Genomic DNA, 13,155 nt, shown 5'->3' on the forward strand with positions numbered 1-13,155 from the left:
ATGGGATTCATACTTATTTTTATGTACAAGCACTGAAGATAATTTTTAACTGAACTATTTAAATAAATCTCTCTAGATTCACACCTGTGTGCATGCACATCAGTATGTAGGACACAATCTCTTAACATGGCTGGTGCAGTGCCCATGGTGCATTTCCAGAGTGTGCAGAACTGTGGAATCCCAGGAAGAACGCAGAGGTACTTGTGCAGAGGTTCCAGCCCATTCTAAAGCATTTCAGGCTTGTGTCTGCATGGGTAGACGCTGTCAGTGGTCTCTGGCCGGCCTGAAGGTATCTTGATGGGAGGAGCAACTGGTGCCTCTGGTGTCAGGCAAGCTTCAGCTTTTGTCAGATGATTTCTCTGATGCTCTCTTAGTCCAGCTACCTGATATATTTGAGCCTGTGGTAAGGCATATCCAACTGGGAGTCTATTAAAATCTCAATGACAATCTAGAATGGAGTAACTCAGGAAAGGACTTGGATTGTAAAACTGAGTGCAGGGCAAGGGTTATGTTAACATGAGTTTGTACATGTGCATGCTTTGTACTTTTCCATCTGAGCTGTTCTCCAGTATCCTTTTTTGGTCATATGAGAAGGTATGGACTATGTGTTAAGTCACTAACAAGTTCCTTCAGTGAGAGGAGTAGATGCTACTTCTGGGTACATTTTTGTGCCAAGTGTCTGAAAAGGAATCAAGAAAGAGATGGTGGTGTAGTGTGATACTTGTACAGAAACCAGATCATCTAGTCAGCCTAAAACATGTATTTGGAGCCAGAAGTCTTTGTGTTCACAAGTGTGCAAAAAGGCTACAGGTAGGCAACGCTCAAAATGGAAAGGTAATTGCTTTCAAGTCTCAAGAGCTTTGATTGCAGGGGAAGGCTCTTTGAAGTCCTTCATCTCAGGCAAGGCCTCGTTTCATTTTTTGGTCATTGCAGCGCTTCGGTGAGCTAGAAGAAGATGAAATCTTTCTGGCTGGCTGTCTGCCTGTGGAATAATGGATTGCTCTAAACAAGAATCCTCAAATGGTCTTGGGTTCCTGGGAGAATTCTTTTTCATAGTTCATGACAGTGATGCCAGTGGCACGTTATGAAGGGAAAAGACTGAAGTTGTGAGTTGCCGTGGGAGAAGAAAATACACACTAATGAAAACCTCTGAATAAGTTGTGTACTGAAGTCAGAATTGATACTCATGGTGTGGCTGTGTGTTGTGTAGTGATATCTGGCCCTCTGGAATGTGAAGATTTGGAAACTTGAATGATTGCTGCTGCTAGACAAAATCAGAATGTTTTGTGTTAACATCGGTTGTCTTGTGAAAATTCGTCTGTCTAAACCTGCTGAGAGAACGGTGAATTTATTCTTCATTTACCCATAAAAGATATGACTGATAATATGACATGTTTGAAAGAGTAACTAGTTAATTTTTAAGATTATTTTTGTGACTATCGTAATGTCCAGCCATATGTGTCATCAAGGTATTCCAGAGGCACTTAGGTGACTGTAGGCCTTTGTATGGCCTCTGGACTTTTGATTTGCTCCAGCTTTGACACAAAGCAGTATTTTGCTGCTTGACTACTGCTGTCTCTGACAATCTTCATTCTATGTTTTTATGAGAAAAAAGCTTTTTTTAACCTCAGAGCAAAAATTACTTGTTTATAAACAGTCTATGGCCTTGATGTGTGCCACAAACCTCCAAGAATGTCTTAGAAACTCAAAAATAAGTATAAGCATTTCTGTTAGCCTACAGCTTTTCTGTTGAGGAGAAATAAAGGTAATGAGGCTGACTGCTAAGCTGACAGGCATTTATTTGGTGTTCAGTTTACTGAATGTGTCTGAGAGTCACTCTCTGCTGCTGCCATAGCAGCTTCTGTGGTGGCTGAGGGTGGAATGGATGAAATCCTACAGTAATAATATTTGAACCTTGAAACAAACTGCTCTTAGTCTAAGAAGCAAAGGAGGGAGCAGAAGCCATGTCAGTATTTCCCAATGCTTTTCACTAGAAGAGGTTTGTATCCTTTTTCTCCAAATGCTTTATCAGGATAATTTCTTATAGGAATAAAAGAAAAGGAACCAGTGCTAGAAATGGTTTTTTTTTTTGTTTTGTTTTGGGGTGGGTTTTTTTTGTTTTTTTTTGTTTTTGGGGTTTTTTTTTTGTTTTTTTTTTTAAACAGTCAAAGGATGAAAATAACAAACAGGGTGACAGATAAATGTTTGCAGGTTTTGAACTATTTACAGGAAGCTCTTCCTTACTTTCCATTAAAATCCTGGCAGTATTACATTTGTCATTCTCTTTTGCCTGATGTCTCATGGAAGATTTCACAGAACTATTTGGGGTTGTGGGAAGATAGAATGAACAGTTATGAGGACTGCAAAAATCACATACTAGAGACATAGGTGTTCATGAAGTAAAAGTTCTTTCTTCACAGATTTTACAAGTTAAATAGATGTGATGGCTGCTAAGTAAAAGCTGAAAGGGGTAATTTAAAATATCTCTCGTACAAATCTTTGTAACAAAGACTAAAATTCATTCTAGATCAGCTTGGGTCTGTCACATGTCAGACAGATCTGGGTCTGTCACATGCTCTGTGGAAAGCTCAGTTGACTTCATACAGCATAATTAAGATCATTGATGCTTAAATTCTTACTCTGTTTCTCCTTCCTGCCCTCACTGACTTCTTGAGAAATAACAAAATGCTAGAAATCCAAATAGGATGTATTTTTCCTCTGTGGGAGATTGAAAATAAATAAAACTTACCAAAATTATACTTACTGAGATGCTGAAATCAGAGAAGAATATGAAACAAAGAATCAGGAGAAGAAATTAAAGAAATCAAATGCTAAAAAAAGAAGAAAAAATTTTGAAGCAAAGTGAAATCAATAAAATGGAGTGGGATGACATGAAGTTCAGTGAGGTTTTGTACTGTTCAATTTGCTTAGATATTAATAGCCAATTCTTCAAAACCTTCTGAGCTGCACAGGCAAGTTGCCATACAATGAGAAGGGAAAACATGACCACTCATCCCACCCTTGGCATTTTTTTCCCCATGATGTATTTCTACACACAATATAAGGATTTAAGAGATTCTAGATCAGTTTCTGTAATATATTTTACTACTGTCAGTATCTTTAAAGGAAGGCATTTGTTTAGTTAAAAGATCCAAACTTATTTGTAATAGGTTAGTACTGTTAAATAAAAATATGAATGCTTAAATGTTTCTGAGATCAAAGCTTTTGTTACTTTCATCAAGTTTTAGAGCTATTTACAACTTGAGATAATCAGTAGTAGTGGTATGTTCTCCAACTGCTGTTAATGTGATATTGAAAGATGCAGCCATCCTTCCAGAACCAGGACAGGGAAAAAAATGGCCCCTTTTCAAAATTTGAGCACACACAGTAAACAGCATGGTAAAACTCCTCAATTGCACATCACACTGCAATCACTAATATAAATCTGACTGTTGTGGCTGTGAAAGTATAAGGAAGAAAAAGATGAATAATTTTGTCTTACAATAATTAAAAAAAAATTCTTAATGAAGTATACCAGAATAATCTTACTAACTCCATAATTAAAAGAAAACAAAAACTCAGCAGTCTTGGCTGTAGTACTGAAGTACTGCCAGGGAATTTATAATGCTCCCCGTATGTTGAAATTGAAAAGGTCTGACAAGTCATTAAACTGAGATGTGGTCAGAACTGGGCATTTCTGTATTGTAAAAAAATTTTCTGCAGAAAACATTTGAACAGTGACCAGGATAACTTGGTGAATGATTGGTGTGTTGCTGGCATCAGCAAACATTATTAGTCGGTGTGAGGATAACATCTAAAACCTGGATTGCCTATATTCATCTGTTAATACCTTGTTATATTTACTTAGTCTGAGAGAAGTGACTTCACTGATTTTTATGTGTGAGAAGGCAGCATTCCTGAGCTGCAAGAAGTACATCCTGAGTGATCCTCCAGAGGAACCTGTTTCTGCAATGGTTATCAGGAAAGCCTAGGGGAATATGTGTCATGTATAATGATGCAATTATATTAACTAAGACTGGGTGATACAGACAGTCCTTTCTGTAACTGAAACACTTTGAGTTTTCTCTCCCTAGAATGTTGTTTACTCCCATTCCTCCAAATAGATTGATTTCATGTTGGGGAAGGCAAGAGAAAGACCTTCATAATTTTACTTCCAATTTTCCTGCTTCCTAGTCACCAGAACATTAGGTACAAATAAAATGTAAGTGATATTCTTTAGCACTGAGCAGCACTTACATAAGAAGCAGTGTGCTGCATTTCCCTCTCAGGTAGGTTAACTTGCCCCTTACTGCTCTACTTATCTGTTAGGCTGGTGTCTAACTGTTGAGTGTGAAATCCAAAGTAAGGGAAAGAACCTTAAAGGTTTCAAACTGAGAAGGGTAACAAGATGAATTAGTGACTAGAAAAATTTAAAGGAATTAAGTAACTATCCCATGACACCTCAAAGTAGCACCAGACAAAGCAAGTGCCTCTGATGCATATGAATTCTGATCAGTAATTAAAAAAAATAATTTAAATCTATGTTTTGTTTCTATTGTTAGGATTAACTTTGAAGGTCACAACCCCATTTTTAATACTGAATCTCACATTTGTGAAGCACAGCTTCCCTTTAACTTTCCATGTTTGCCAAAAAGATTGAATTTATCTGCTTATTTTCTAATTTTATTCCTTATTACAACTTATGCTTACTAGTTATTAGCTTAGTCTCCTTAATGCCCCATAAAAATAGGACCTGTTTTATGGTTTTCCACTCCTCTAGTACAAAGTAGTATTTGTCAACCAAAACCAGTTACTCTTTATTCTGCCCTTGACAGGCAGCACTGATGCCAGAGGAGTTTTGACCCTCTTGAAGGCAGATTACAGCAAATACATCACTGGATTAACCAATGAAGGGTATCCACCCAAACCCCCTGAAAGCAAACATGAGAAACTTAAACCTTTTCCTGTCATTGCAGTGTCTCCTTTGCTTACAGACTAAGTAGTTTCTCTTCATAATCAGTCTCAACATCACTTATTTTTGTGGTTGCATCATATCTGATCATGTGCACTCTCTTTGTCTTTCCAATCCTAGTAAACTTCCATAACAGAGAGCATCTGAACTTGGGTCCTGAAGTCTTCAGTCATAAAACATTCTCACTAACCACCTGTGCCCAGTCCCTCACAAGACCAGGAGTCCTGGCTGTGCTCCCTGGACAGTGTTTGTAAGTAACTGAGTTCACCATATTGGATAGGAAGAGTGAACTGGTGTTTAGTGGTGCTGATGAACTCGAAAAAACAAATGCTGAGTACTCTTGGGTATACGTGGGTAAAACCTTGGGGTTTTTATAGATATTTCACAGAGGTAGATTACTGATTTTGTGTGCCCAAGCAAACAGGATTACTGTTTCCTAAAATACAAGTACTACTGTTGTTACAAAGGCTCTGGGAGCTTGCAAAGTTATCCAAGCTGACAAAAATAAAAAAAAAAACCTGCAGTCACTGGACTTGTCGTGGCTTAACCCCAGCCAGCAACTAAATACCATGCAGCTGCTCACTCACATAGGTAAAAGTGAGCCATATGATAACTGTCCTCTGAGCTCACAAACAAGTTGCTTAAATAATTTTAAAAAGATATAATGAAGTTGATGTTGTCATCTGATAAAATGAAAGTTAATACCTGCAGTTCTAGATGTGATTTCAGATGTGTATTCTTGCTTCTTGTGGGATCTCTCAAAAACCCAACAAAATTAAACCATTTGTGGTTTACATAAGCAGAAACAATCCAAGAAATTGAAGCTGATTCAAAACTGGATGTTTTGATATGGGTAAAGATTTACCTTTTTACAATTAAGTTATATTGCAAAACAAGATTCTTCTATGAAAGAATGTTGATCCTATCATCACATTAACCACAGAGCTGGGTCACAGTGATGCATAGCATATGAGTGTAATCATGTCAAATTTCAAATTTATGAGGATTTTTATGAGTATATCTGGAATGTAGTCTTAGAAAATGAAAAATTATGAAACAAGTCATGAGCTGATCATACTCTGAAACTGGATAAAAAATAGAAATTGCAATCAGCTAGGTAACATTCTGAATAATGGACATAGAACTGAAATCTGAAGTGGAAAAAGTCAGGTAAATTTTTGTAAAAAACAAGAAAAAGAGGGATCACTAGGGCTGTTCATAGAGCACATGTTCTCTTTACTTTCCTTGAGGTGCCTCTCTGTGTAAGTTGTGGTGGGTTGCTTTGCCTTTGCTGATCCTGGGGTGACAGGATAGCTCTGCATCCTTACGTGTGAGCCATAACATTGAACATCAACTAAACACAGATCAGTACATCCAAGCAGCTGGACAAAAGCAAACTAAGAACTGTACCAAACAGATTCATGCTATTATTCCTGTGCTGAATAAATGAAATATTTATTCAGCACAGGAAAAAAACCTCAGCTAGAGAATTGGAGAACACTTCTGTGTTTCTAGAAAAATGTACCCATTTGGACAGAGAACTTAGAAAGCTATGCAAACTGGAGATGTCTAGTAAATGTAACTCGTGAAAAGCACTTGTATGAATTCTTGGATAATTTTGGTCTCTAAAAGTCCATTTTCAGTCCCCTGATTCTTGATAATTTAATATTTACCTTTCTGGATAGAAACGGCAAATAATTATTGTTCTATTTACAGCTAAGAGTTACTGTGTGGTGCAAAAGGTTGTCTTCTTGATAATGATTGCTTGCTAATTTCCAGAGCAAATACAAAATGGATCTTTTGACTCATCCATTTTATCTGAAATACAGTGTGCAGTCTAAATTGAGAAAATGAATGTTCTGTTGCAAATAATCTATGTTCTGTTGAAGGGAATATCAGACTATATGCAAAAGAAGGAAAATGCAGATTTGCTAATGTAACTGAAATCAAGCACTTATTTCAGAATAAATTACTTTAGGCTGAAGGCTTCATATCTTATTCTCTACTACGCAGTTGTTTCTTTGAAAAAAGAAAATCAACTTTTTTGTCATCTATTGTAGCAAAAGAATCTCTGATTTAATATTGGAAAGAACACCAATGCAGGCAACAGACAAGTGATTTAAAACAGATGTGAAATTCCCTCTGTTAGAAAATTATAGGCACTGGTGATGACATTAGATGCATATGACTAATCGCAGTTAATGCTTGCTGTTGCCAATTAGCTTTATTAGCACAAGCAATTTGAGCACAGCATGACATTACTTTAATTACTGTAAGCAGCTTGTTCATTTATTGAGCAGTATGCATTTAGAAAAGGGTTATTCTATCTGCAAATTAATCATAACCCTCTTTGTCATTAGAATTTCAGGAACACTGAGGAAAAAGACTTTACCATGCAAACAGAAAAAATAGGTGATGAAAGTCTGGCAGTCATTTTAGTATTTTACTACTATTCTACTTTTTATAAAAAGACAAAAGCTATTGTGTGATTTCTGTCTGAAAGCTGGACATGAGTGAGACAAAATTACTGCCATTAGAGTTAAGACAAGACATTATGACCATTAGGTGGTAGCAATGCAAAAAAAATCTTTTAGAAGTGTACAGGAAAAATAAGGCTAAAGATATCTTGGACAGAAAAGCCCCAATCCAGACTCCAAGCAGCACAAGAAGCTTATTTTCTCCTTTTCATATCATATGAAGATACATTTGTTATCTGTGACATAGGTAAAAATTTGCATATCAGAATACAGTCTTCAGAGGCTGGAGGATGCATAATTTCAGTAGAAAAATGCAAAGAGTCATTATGCAATTATGTTCTCAAAATTGCTGTAGCAAATAAAACAGAGCTGCATTATGAGCTGACTGCATTGGCACCACCCCACTGGCTCACAAAACTATTGCAGAAATGAAAATCATGATGTTGTGGAAGCAAGAATTCAAAATAAGATTTTTTTTTCTTTGTAGTTTTTCCTAAAACTTTAGAATATCTCGCAAATTTATATTTCTTAATTCAAAAAATAACAGATTCAAGAGATAGAACATACCTCTCCTATATTTTATGTCTGTAAACATTTGAACTTGGATCAGGTATCATATTCCCCATGTTTTACAATAACTATTTGCAATCTTTCTTTTAATCCTCCTGTCTCAAATCTTGATTTGGACAAGATATTCACTGTTCAAAAATTAATGTAGAGAGGTCTTAAAGAGAGTCCTTATCAGTTGCTGGCTTTTGTGCTGCTGTCATTCTGTTCATCCACAGGTCCTGCAGAAGCAGGACTGCTAGAGGAACTAAAAAATCTTGGGCTTGTGCTGTGTGGAAGAGGTTGCGCTGAGATGTGCAAGTGTCAGGCTGGATGGAGCTTTGAGCTCCATCTGATCTATTGGAAGGTGTCCATGCTCACACTAGGGGGGTTGGAGCAAGGTGCTCATTAAAGGTCCTTTCCAAACCATTCTGTGAGTTACAGGCTCATTCTACAGTGGTGTGAAGGAGCTCCTTGGGACCCACTGTCTCCTTTTGCATCAATGTCAGCCCATTTTGGCTTACAAAGTGCAGGAAATCAGGTAGAAATGAAAGAGGGCTCAGTACTGGTGCCAAGGTTTGTTGACTTTTACATCCCAAGATATTATTTAAAAAGGTATTTCTCAATGTGTACCAACATTTTAATTTCCTAAGATTTAGAGCACCTGAAGGGGATCTGAATCTAAATCCTTACTTATTCAATACAGAGTAAAGATGAACCTCTATGACAGGAATATGCCTGTGACAGAACAGGCAAAGTTTGAAAAGATATATAGGTAATGGAAAAGCCCCCAAGCAAAAGAATAAATGAAAAATTACAGAAAGGGAAATATATCCAGCAAAAAATGAAAGGTGTAGGGTAAGGGCAGTTTTAAGGGAAAGGCTGCCATACAGCTTGGAGGGAAGTCAAGACCATATAAGCTGCACAACATCTGCAGTCAAGTACCTGGAGAGCTTCATACCTGACACCCACTGCAAGGCAAAAAGCTGCAGCTTGACTGCCTGCTGGAGCTGTGCTCAGCACTGGGCACACACTGGGAGAGGAGGAGCTCCTGTGGCTGGGTTCCCAAATGAGCTGTTCTCTGTGCCTGCACTCATCAACATCTCATAATACTCATTGCATGGATGCACCACAGATTTCTGTGTTGTGTTCAAAGGCCAGTCTGGGTAATTATAGCTCATCCCCATTTTCCTGTTTTCACTCAGATGTGGTTGTTGGTAGCCTAACAAAGATGTACATGAAATTATGTGCTTTTATTCATGCACTGCATCACAGTGAATGTCATGGTTGGAAAAGCAACACCAGTGAATGCAATTTATTAACAGTATTTTTAGGGGTTGGAAAAGACCCCTATGATGATCAGGTCCAGCTGTTCACTCAGCACCACTAAAGCAGGTCCCCAAGTGCCACCTTCACATATTTTTTGAATGTTTCCAGGAGACATGTTTCTACTACTTCCCTGGGTAGCTGTGGGTAAAAAACAAAGTTCAGTAAGAGGGCATTTTTATGTTGGCTGTGGTTCACCAGGGACAAACTGTCTGCACACCTTAGGAGCAGAAACACAGAGGGAGCTTTGTGTACCATGACAAGGGAGATGTGGAACAGGGGATGGAGTGGCACTGAGGCGTTGTGGTCATGCTCTGTTGAAAACAATGCAGCAAATGGGAACTAAGCCACAGGAATGATCCCAACAGTAACTGAAACAGGAAAATGCATATTCATTTTCTTGACCCTATATATGCTAATAACTAAAGACTTATTTGTCTTAAAAATCTCCTAAGGAGGAGAAAGTGAGGATGAATGGGAGATTGTTATGATGGATGTCATTCCAAAGTAAAATTTAGGGGAGGAACAGTAATCTTATGTTTTTTTCTTAAATCTGACTGTTACAGTTTTAAATTGCATGAATTATGAATTCTTGATGAGTGTTATAAGGTAAAGCTACTTAGAGATGCTTCCTAAATAAGGTTGGATATGGTTTGGACTTTTTTAGTCCCATCTCAACTAAATGTGGAGCTGCAAAGAATATGCATCGCAAATTTAGAAAAACATCATATTTCATGCAAGTGGATGCAAAGGAGCTAATTAGAATTTACAGGCAATCAAATAATATATTAAGGTATCCTAATACAGAGTTAGAACCTTAAATTTAGGAATTTTTCTTTTTAATCTATTCAAACATGGCTTAATAAGGAAGTTTGGAGGTTAACACCTCCCCATACTGCATTTGCTGAAAAGGTAAGGCTTATTTAAAAAGAACTGATTGATGTATGACTGGGACAAGAGTTCTGCACCCTAAGGAGTGTTAATACAGTCTTCAGCCAAGGCCTGAAGCTTTGTGAGCAGTTTCATTGCCAGGGTGGGGTTGCAGAGTGGTGAGGGAGAACTTCAGAACAAACAGAAGGGAGACAAAAAGGCAAAGGAGGAAAACTCAATATGGAGAGTAGCCAGTGAATCAGACTGAGCAATAAGGCAGTGTCCAGAAAACAGTGATCAGGATGCATGGAAGTGCAGTACAACAAATGTAATTCACATTGCTTACAGTGGGATTATTTTGCAAATGAGAGGGCTATTTTGCTATTTAGTATTTTCTGAATATTCTATGAATTAGTACTTTGTTTTAAAAATGCTGTCTTGAGAAAAGATTAATCTGCTTCTTAATAGCCCAGAATGACTCACAAGGCTTCATGGTTGACACCAATTGCATTTTAAAGGTCTTAGTTTACAAAAGTCTAATAAAAAATATTCTAGACCCTCTAAATATTGAAATGTCTTTCAAAGCATTAAAATTTCCCTAAATATCACATATATTTTTCAAATAGGAGTTAATGCAGGAATAAAATGCTAATAAAATAAGCAAGCTAACCATAAATATATACAGAATGAGTAAATTTCATTTATATAAACCATGAATGTCATTTTCTAACTGTAGGCCACACAGTGAAAACTGACAGAAAAATGTGATGCTCTTTAAAGAAACCAAGAGGAAGATCTCTGTGGTGACAGAAATCATAGAAGAGAAAATTATCTAGCTATTTCTAATAACTGTGGTTCATGTGAGAAAAAACCAGAACTGCCATTTCAAAGGGTAAGCTTTTTCTTAGTCTTCAAAAATGATAGTAAATACATTTAAAAAGTATTATGCACACAGTATCTATAGGACCTTTGCAATAGAAGAAACTAGCTCTAATATGTGTTGTGCTCTTTTATACACAATCTTTCAGCATTTTTTTTCATTAACTGACTTTTTCTTACCTGGGTTACAAGTGAAAAAGGAAGAGCACATTTTAACTAGCACAGCTTGAAATTTGGAACCACATTTATGAATGGAAAAAATAAAATGAATTTTTCAACTTAATGGTTAGGGGGTTTATTTTATTAACAAACCAGTTTTCTTGATGTTGAAGTCTGTAACAGAAAAAGGATTAATCAGAAGTAATATTCTTCAGAATCACTTGGCAAAGGTATAGCTTATTTTTGCATTTTCAGTTCCCTTGCATGGTAAAGAATTAAGATAGGGAAAACATGTCCTTTTGATTGGTGTCTAATCAAAGACACTGTGCCATTTAACAGATGGGACAGTGATCCTTCCTCCATTCTGTTCTTCCTCTCGAAGCATTTATTTTTCCCAGTGGAAATCTGGAATGACCTAATTCAAAGCTGAGGCATCTTGGTTTATGTGAGAGGAGCAAAGGAAGAGGGGGTGTCTCATTTTCCCCCGTGGGAAGGTGAAGGGAAGTTTTCCAATCACTCAGAAGATGTCTGCTGCTAAATAAGGCAGAGAAAGCACTTGCTTTGTTTCCCCACAACACACAGAGAAATCTTGCAGCCACTGATGCTTCAAGTTTAGCTCTTAAATACAAGCAGCAACTCTTTACCAGCTGTTTGCCTGTGGGCCTCTAGATACGGTTTTAATGTTAACACAAAAACTTGAAAGATTATAGCTAAATTGTGACAACATTCTTTTCAAATTTATGACTTCATCTTATTTCTCCACATTCAGCTGAAGCCCAATTTCAGCTCAGTGTTGAGTTCATGTGTGAGGAAAACTGCCTGCTCACAAAACATGCAGAATGTACCTGCTGTCCCAGTTGACTGCTGTACTGATCCTGCTGACAAGGGCCCAGAATAGCAGTTACCAACACAAAGTTTTGAAAGGAGCTACATCTACATGACATAAACAAATTTGCTGACAAAGTCAGTGAGGAACCCAGAGTAGACAGGCTGCAACACCAATCATATACTAAAAATATTGATATATATATATTGAAAATATATTGGAGGGACCTGGTCCCAGCTGGGCTTCTTGTACACTCCCAGGGAAGCAGAGAAAGCCTTGGTGCTGTCCAGGCTGTTCAGCAACAGCTGAAACACTGGTGTGCTTTAAAACATATGAGCTGCTGTGAAGAAAATTAAATCTATCCCAGCCCAAACCAGTGCACCTACAAAGGTAAAGTCAGTGGAGCACGAATGTCTTCCCCTTACAAACAAGCATGGTATTCTCATTTTCCATAAAGTAACTAGAGTTGGCATGTTGTTTTCATCACTGGCTAAGTAAATAATTTCCATGTCCACCCTGCAGGGTATTTGCATAAGAAATTGCTATTCAGGGTGGCATATTTGAAAGACAACAAGGCAGTGGAGTTCAGAAAAGGATACATCTCATCCGGAAGCACACAGTTATCTCGAGATGGATTTGCACTCTAAGTTCCAGTGTTGAAGCAATCTCTTTAGGGGACCTGACCAGCTCAGCACAGCTGACTAAAGGTAAGTGGGCAAAATGAATTTTACTTCTGTTTAAATGTCTTTTTCTGTACTTAAAGAGACATTCGCAAGTAAAAAGACAACTTTATCCCTTCTTACCCAGCCCAAATCCACCTTTCTTCAACTACCTGTTGTTCCTAATTCAAAATACCAGATACAACCTTTAAAATTCTCAGTATTTTAAAACCTTCTATTGGCAAAACACTCTTCTTGCCACAGAATATCATCTTGCACCTGAGTTGTCTGTCAAAATGTGTAGTTGTTCAATATTAGGGCTTTGATTATGAAACATTTCCTTATAACCTTCACCAGAGTGTGTATTTACTAACTCCCAAAGACTAGAAAAAGTCATTTTGGTTAGCCAAAGACAGAGGGAAAAGCAAAAGCCTGTTTTAT

The 13,155-nt window shown here is 37.4% G+C and overlaps 1 long non-coding RNA gene across 1 annotated transcript; it reads left to right on the plus strand.

Annotated features, from left to right (window-relative positions):
* The first annotated feature begins 5,064 nt into the window (after nt 1-5,064).
* Nucleotides 5,065-12,722, plus strand: LOC118687786 (uncharacterized). Its single transcript, XR_004980389.2, has 3 exons — nt 5,065-5,222; nt 10,928-11,083; nt 12,578-12,722. It is a non-coding gene; the product is annotated as an uncharacterized LOC118687786 (long non-coding RNA).
* Nucleotides 12,723-13,155: the final 433 nt, after the last annotated feature.

The sequence above is a fragment of the Molothrus ater genome, chromosome 6, assembly GCF_012460135.2.
Source record: "Molothrus ater isolate BHLD 08-10-18 breed brown headed cowbird chromosome 6, BPBGC_Mater_1.1, whole genome shotgun sequence".
In the NCBI taxonomy this organism is placed as follows: Eukaryota; Metazoa; Chordata; class Aves; order Passeriformes; family Icteridae; genus Molothrus; species Molothrus ater.